Source organism: Vicia villosa, linkage group LG5 (assembly GCF_029867415.1).
Source record: "Vicia villosa cultivar HV-30 ecotype Madison, WI linkage group LG5, Vvil1.0, whole genome shotgun sequence".
Taxonomy (NCBI): domain Eukaryota; kingdom Viridiplantae; phylum Streptophyta; class Magnoliopsida; order Fabales; family Fabaceae; genus Vicia; species Vicia villosa.
Window position 1 is genome coordinate 127820273 of NC_081184.1, and position 8750 is coordinate 127829022.

Sequence of the window (8750 nt, forward strand, 5' to 3'; positions counted from 1 at the left end):
TTTGTTATTTCATATTCATGTATATGTATGTTCATTCTCTCTGGTTTTATCTTAGAAATATCTCCATGAATCATTTCAAAAGTATCTCATACTTTCTTGGCTGAAATAGAATTAAAAATAGAAAAGGTACTCTCTGGTGCTTAGATCATTATTCATCATACACTTAGCAAGATCAAGTTTGACTTTTCTCTTATCTTCTTCGGTCCAAAGAAAATTAGATATATTGACTACTTTTTTTAATTAATGTAATAAGTAGGAATAAACAAATTATTTATAATAACATTTTTCATTTAAAAATCATTTGCACTGGTAAAGAAATGCATTATTGTTTTCTATAAGTTAAACCTTTCACCGTCAAATGGTGGAAGTGTATTCATGAAAAAACTTTGTTAAAAAAATATTTGAAGTCATCATTTTACTTAGAACCAACTTCTAGGAAAATAAAAACTTCATGATTGGAGTCAAAGTATTGCATGATTTGAATCATGCCTACCAGAATTTCTTAGAGGCAGAACGCTCAGTGGTTGACTTTAATTATTTCAGCAGTTTATTTGTGAATCTCATATGCACAAAAGGGCAATGTAATATTTTCATTGTGGTAGACAACAACAATTTTCTAGTGGTTTATCAGAGACTGGTGTAACACCCCAAATTCTACCCGAAATTATAATGCGGAAAATATTAGAGTATTTAAAATTTCAAACAACAAATTGGAGTATCACATATCAACTAAAAACTTCAACTTGTATTTCATTCAACAATGATACATAGCATTTGAATAACAGTCAACTATCAGCTTTATTCAACTAAAACAACTTGGAAGTATAAAAAAAAACACTTCATCGTATTCAACTTGAATTCAACGGTTATAATAACAACAACTAAAAACATTGACGACATAGAAATAACGATATAAACGACCCCCCGAGTGCTACGTATCAGAGCGACACACCAACAGAACTCGATGAAGCAACAAACTTCCACAGCTATACTTGAGTACCTGCCCATTTCCCATGGTAGGGGAAACATCAGCAGCAAGGGTGAGATATCAAACTATATAAATAGGATCATGATAAATTATATATTAGGTAAAGAATATAAATGAATCACCGCCTCACACAACATCGATATAAACATCACAAACAATATCATCAATGAATAGTCATGATATCAACATATAAACATATTCAACAAGTCATCATATAAGCATCGTCAACACATAGGCATCTTCAATTAGTCAACATATAAGCATCTTCAACAAGTCAACATATAAGCGTCATTATCAATATATAAGCATTTTCAACAAGTCAACATATGAGCATTTATATCGTCATATAAGCATCACAATACACAATCAACTACTCCAACTAACAACAACGGACAATGACTCAAATGCGACTCAATTATGCATATGCATGTGGTACCAATCGGAGCTTCAGCCCCCGTCACCAATTGCCCAATTCAGAGGCACAAGGCATAAGCCTTCGTCACTAGTTTGCCAATCCAGGCCGTCACAGAGTATGCATATGAAATGTGACTCGACAAACAAGACAATACAGCATACTCATCACAATCACATATCGTCACGAGGCATAAGCCTATATCACAATCAATTACCATCTATACGAGGTAATTCACGTACTTCATAATATTTCATCTTCGCTTAGTCACAAAATCATCATCACAAATATATACAACATCACGTATTACAAATCATCACAAAACATCGTCATGTTTCGACACATTATCGCAATTATACAACTTCGCATATAAACAAGTCATTACATATATATCCTCATGCTTCGGCATATCACAACAAACATACAACTTCATGTATTAACAAAATCGTCACAAATATACAATTCGCATACCATCAAGATTATTACAATTATCATCACGTTTCGGCACATCGGCACAATTACTCAATTTCACATATTAACAAAGTCATCCAAATCAAAAACACAATTTTTCGATCAATTCGTAAGATAATCTCAACATGTTAATTTATCAAGTAAACCGAATCAACTTCCAACTATCAACTAATTCAATTAGACATAATATTATTTATCAAGACAACATCATTGACATAGCAATGTATTATTCTCAACATAAATATTCAACCAAATCACGATTACGGTCAAATTCTCAAGATATGTAATTTACCGATAAACCGAATAATTTATCCAAGTCTAAGTATATTCCAATTAATTAGAATTATTGAAATTAATCCTACTATTTAATTTAATCAACCGATTAATGATTAAACTACATTAGTTGCAATTTACTATTCCATTTTCTATTCCAAAAACAACATTTAATACAAAGGATAATCAAAATCCACACAATGTCGGTCGGTTCGTAAAATAGCACAATTTCAACAAAATATCACTACTACATTAACCTACTAAGTAAACTTAGCTACCACATAAATTTTCATCAAATTCCGGACAACTAAATATACCGCTTAATTCGACTATAAATGAGACTATTTTGCATTTTATTAATTCTATAACTCCTTTCACTTTGTCATACCATTATGCATATCATTATATATGTGTGTGTCTACCTATGTCTTAGGTAGTAGTGATATAGAAACAATAAAAAAGAACAAGACAAGCTCATGTATGTACTGTAAGCAACAAGAATAACACTACACACTGAAAGCATATAAAGATAGAATGTCATAGTTTAAGTTTCAATATGTATTATGGAACAGAGCTACACGCATAGAACAAACACTAGAAAGCACAAAACGTATTTGATATGGCCTAAGGGGGTATTGTCGGTTGTCCCAGCATCCTTGCGGAACGGCAAGTTCACCTATATACCATGACATTTGATAGGAAGATTCCTATCAAGACTATAAAATTAGGGTTTTCTAACTAAAAGGGGAAGAACATTAAAAGTAAAGGAAATTAAAATAAAAGATAACTTTGATTTCTTTGATTGATTTTCAAGTGTCAAAGACATTACATATATATAATAATACTAATGGATAGTAAACTAAAGGCCCAATATTAATTAAAGCCCAATTCAACAACATTTAAAAATCCTAAGAACATTCTAGAGAACATTATAAAATAAAATACTAATATAAATTCTACTCCTAATTTAATATCTAAAATATTTATTTAATCATAATTCTTACTCTATCATTACTCACCTCTTCAAAAACAACCTTGTCCTCAAGGTTGTAAAATAAGCTAAATTATTATTTTTTTTTTTATGTAAAGAGAGTGGAAATGAAATTGGAGTCCTACTGATATAAATTGGGTAGAGAAATTTGAAGGAACATGTGATGTGAGTGGTCCTGAAAAAATGGGTAGTGGATTTGAAAAAAAGTTGTCTTTCATATTAAACTCACGTGATGACCATTGACCAAAGTGGGTGTCTCTATTTTTTTTTAAATAAAAGTGTCACATGTGTTTAATTGGTGATGGAGAGAAGCACGTGGAAGCACGTGAGGAGTATGGTTGGAAAATTGGAGACACCTTGTTTCCATTTCAATTATAGGTGAGCAGATTTTTTTTTTTTTCATTCTTTCTTCTGCTTTCTTTCTTCATCCTTTTTCATTCTGTTTCTTTTTTCTCTCATCTTACCATGAGTTCACGCCGGGTAAAGCATATTCATCACCGCCGGGATCGAAAACTAAGATGCAAAAATTGTCGCCGGAAAAGGCGTCATCATCACCTCCGAACGTGACTCGTCGTGGAAGTACTATCATCGCTCGAACAAAGTCCGGTGGTTTTGAAGGCTGTCGCAGAGCTAAATGAAAATGGTATTTCAGAGGCGGCGACGATGGCTGTTTCGATGATGTTTGCGGATCCCAGGTTTTAGGTGGTAGAGGCGATAGAGACTGGGTTAAAAATAAATCAGATTGTTTTGACGGTGGTGGTGGCAGTAACGAGGGGCGACCGGAGATTGGCGGTGGAGGTATTGAAGGCAAAGCTGAAATTGTTTTTGTTAGAGATCCCGTCGGAGGTGCTGTGGACATCAAGAATGTCATCGGAGATGAAGTCGGGTATGGTTTCGGGGTCGAAGATTTTTCTGGAGAAGAACTCAGAAACACTGTTGGCGATTTCGTCAGATATACTGCCAGAGCCGGAAATGTTGCCGAAAAAATATTATTGTCTTTGGATTTCAACCATCCATCTGTTTGTTTCAATGGCCGTGGGTCTGATGGTTCCGGTAACATCGAAAATTTCATCGGAAATGTCGTCGGAGATGACACCGGAAATGCTGTCGGAGCTGAACATTTTTTCGAAGAAAATGTTTGCAAAACATAACTTTTTTCTGATGATGTTTTTAAAGGAAAATGAAATTTCTTCAAACTCTCTTTAAAATTTGTATCTGATTTAGCAATTTCTTGAAATGAATCTTTCATCTCATTCTCAGATTTTCTAAACCCTTCTAAAACTTGAGAAAAAGATTTCTGCAGATCTGCATTTAGAATGGATGTTGTTGATGTTGTAGAGGTGGAAATGAGAGCTTGTTGTTGACAGGTATGTGTGTTGATGTTGGTGGATTTGGATTTTTTGAGAACGGTTTTTGATTTTTTTTCTAAGTTTTTCTTAAAAGAGGAATGAGACACTTGTAAATGCTTTTCAAAATCTCTTCTATTTCTAGAATGTGTTTGATATTGATGAAAAAGTGTGGAAGAGGTATTTGTTGGTTGGAGTTGTTGATGATAATTATTGTAGTGATATGAATAAGGAGATGATGAATATGGGTTAGGATGAGATGGATGTGGTGAATACCCATGATTTAGATACAACTTTGGTGATGATGATCCAACATGAGTGTAACAAGGTGTAAAAAGTTCCCATGGAAAAGATGGAAATGAAGGTGTGGTAGGAGATGGAAATGAGGGGTTTGTGGGATAGGTAAGAGGAATACTCCATGGATGATATGAAGGTGTATGAAAATGATAATCCATAGGAGGATTTGAGTACATAATGAAAGCACCAATTGATAGGAAGATTCCTATCAAGACTATAAAATTAGGGTTTTCTAACTAAAAGGGGAAGAACATTAAAAGTAAAGGAAATTAAAATAAAAGATAACTTTGATTTCTTTGATTGATTTTCAAGTGTCAAAGACATTACATATATATAATAATACTAATGGATAGTAAACTAAAGGCCCAATATTAATTAAAGCCCAATTCAACAACATTTAAAAATCCTAAGAACATTCTAGAGAACATTATAAAATAAAATACTAATATAAATTCTACTCCTAATTTAATATCTAAAATATTTATTTAATCATAATTCTTACTCTATCAACATTCGCTTTCTTTTCCTTATTTTCATACGCACAGAATTTCATTATCTCTAATTAGTTCCTATTACTAAATAAATTTCTCATTTCCATTAACAATGAACAGCAACAATAATTTCAAACATTGACAGAACAAAATTAACCCAACACACTGACCAATCTATACCCTAAACCCACATACAATCCATCATATTCCCATTTAGGTAGTAAGAATCTCACCCTTACCTTGGATTGAGTGCAGCTTTAAGGAGATTCAATGGAAAAATTGGAGAAAATTGACACTTTAGAGCAATATTTTAGATCTCCTCTTCACAACCCTAGCCCCCTTTCCTCTTTTCTTTTCTCCTTTCCTCGGTTCCTCTTCTTCTACTATGTTTCTACTTTTTTCCAAAATGATAAAGTGACACCACCACTTGGTTACCACATCTAATGGGCCTAATTAAATTATACCCCTTAATACATAGTAACACCACTATTCAAGCCCAATATTATTTCCACACTTAATATAAAAATAATACTTCCACTTAAACTCCATTAAAATAAATTCCGATTATTTTAATATACCGACTTAATAAAATAATTCCGACTTTGACGATAAAATTCCAACAATTGAATAATATTATCCTTAATATTATTCTTCCGACTATCCGACTTAATAAATCCAAATACACTTCTTAAAAAAAATACCGACAAATCCAAATTCGACTAAATCCAATATTTAAATCCTTTAATAATTTAATTAACCAATTTAATTAAATTCGGGGCGTTACAACTGGAATAAGTGTCATTCGAGGACGAGGCAACCTGTATAACTTATGGCGTAAAATCCCTCTAACCCTTTTTCTTTACTTTCTACTTTGATCTTGTACGATAAATATATCATTTTCTTAATTTGTATGTTGTTAGGTTTCTCATAGAGATTTATTGTTTAAGTGTAGGTTTGTTTATATATTGTCTTCCGAATTCATCATATTCTCGCTGATTATATTGAAGAATTAAAATTTTATAACGTTTAATAAAAAAAGGGGTGGCAATTTGTTTTTTGAAAATTTTATAACGTTTAATAAAATTTTATATTGTCTTCCGAATTCATCATTCACCAAAAATCAATCCAATCCATGCACCACATAAAAAATAAGTTAATAGATTGGACTAAAATTTTCCATTTATATGCATGGATTGATCCAATTCATCCAACATACACTACAACACGTTGGGGCTTTAAAAGCGCTTATTTTGGGCTTTTAAAGCGCTTAAAAGCGCTGTAAAAGCTGGCGCTGGCGTAGGTAACAAAAGCGCTCTGAAAGCGCTCTGGTAGACACCCCCTATAAGAGCGCTTTTCTGGAAAAAGCGCTCTGGTAGACCCCTCCTATAAGAGCGCTTTCCTGGAAAAAGCGCTCTGGTAGACCCCCCTTTAAGAGCGCTTTTTCCAGAAAAGCGCTCTGATAGCCCCCCCTATGAGAGCGCTTTTTCTGGAAAAAACGCTCTGATAGCCCCCCTATAAGAGCGCTTTTCCAAAAGCGCTTTCGTATCTTGCGTTTTTTTTATTTTTTTTATGCTTTTTTATTAATCTTTGGCAGCGCTTTTACTAAGAAGCGCTTTAGTAGGTGGACCTTTAAGAGCGCTTTTTAAAAGCGTTGTCCTTGCTAAATGAGGTATTTTAATGTGCAGTCTGTAATTTAATCCTCCCAGTCGACCTGTAATATGTTTTCAACCTGTAATATTTTCGACCTGTAATATATTTTCGACGATATTATTTCAGCCATCAGTAAGACAATATATATACTAATATAATACCATTATAATATCCAAAATTATATATATACATCATTACAACATCAATAATATTCTAGTTCAAATCGACACAAATCCTACATGAAAAATTGCTTAATATAAAATTGACACAAATCCTCTTTGATTTCTTCCAACTTAAGTCTCGGGTACCCAGCAGCACGGAATTCGTCAAGGTACTATAAAACAAAAACATAATATGAATGATATATTTATTTAAATGTAATAAATTATATGAAATTATCTTAAGTTATAAATTCATACCGTGAGCGGAATCTCTAATTGATTCGCCTGAAGGATTTCTTTCATAAACCTCAAAACAAAGTATCCGCAATCGTAACTGTTTCGCTGTTGCGGACACTACATAGAAAAACAAATAAGATTCTTTAGTTGTCTTGTTTTATCAAGTAGCATAAATATTATAAGCAAAATTGTGAAAAATAATGTACCTGCACTTGGATCCAAGTAATGTTGTTTGATTTAGTCCGGGATACCTGTGCGTCCCGTTGACTTCGGAACACTTGTATTGATCTAATTAACAAATATATAAAAGCATATGTTTAGATCAATCCCACAAATAAGTAAATATATAAATATACACGAATATATATTTAGAACGATCCCACTTACAAATCAACGATGTCCTTCATAGCCGGATAATTGGTCCATTCACCATTTACCGAATTCAGATAATACACGACTTCTCTTATAGGGTTGATAGCAAGCAGCAACCAGTGTGCTCTATAAATTAAAACAATAGGTTATATGAAAATTTTGCTATACACAAAAGAAACAGAGATTAGATGAACCAAGAATGAGAAACTAACCCTACTGGTCGGGTATTATACGCCCAAAGATGCAGACTTTCTGTATTGCCGGTGGACATGAATCTATCGACTAAGCGCTGTCTAACGGATTCCGGTTCCGAAGCAATTGCCATTCCACTACAATGGGCGGAAGACACGAAACGGAATCTGTTAGATAATGCAGTCCCGCGCAACACTCTGTCATACAACAACCTTAAATAAAAACATAATAAACATTAGATTATTTTCATTGAAATGTGTAAATAAATTATATTGTGGGACTAATTAAATAATATATCGGATGAGTGAATATTACCGGATGTATGAGTGCATATTACCGACGCCTAGTTGATCATGCCTAAAAATCTCTTCCACGTCATCAATTGTAATAAGTGACTTGAATTCAATACCGAAGACACTTTCATCCATATTGATTTCACGTAAAGCACCATCCTTCAAATCGGACATATCAACCATTGTTGCGAGCGTCGACCGGTATCGAGGCACAAAAGCACCGCCTTTTTTGCCGCTGGCTTCGGAGGACCAGTGGGTGGTACGCTACGAACTTGCTGCGTCACTTGTTGTGACTCCCGAGCGGATGCCTAAAAATCATATAAGTTAGGTAAAATATAAAATCATGCAGATTTAGATTCAGATTATATATTAACACTTTAAATGTACCTCTTTTAGTGATGCAACAGACTCCTCCTCCTGTAAAATCCCTTTACCCTTAATTGCGGGTTTTATAGGAGCAGTCTAAAATTAAAATGTAAAAAATAATTAATAAACGGTTTAGAATTGATATTCGAAAACTAAATGATTCATAATCGTTTTCAATATACCTCATCACTAATGGTAATGAGCTCCGAG

The 8750-nt window shown here is 33.4% G+C and overlaps 1 long non-coding RNA gene across 1 annotated transcript; it reads right to left on the reverse strand.

Annotated features, from left to right (window-relative positions):
• Positions 1-7141: 7141 nt before the first annotated feature.
• LOC131607292 (uncharacterized) lies at positions 7142-7657 on the reverse strand. The gene is made up of 3 exons (XR_009285247.1): positions 7524-7657; positions 7339-7434; positions 7142-7253 (listed from the first exon to the last, which is right to left on the reverse strand). It is a non-coding gene; the product is annotated as an uncharacterized LOC131607292 (long non-coding RNA).
• Between the last annotated feature and the right edge of the window lie 1093 nt (positions 7658-8750).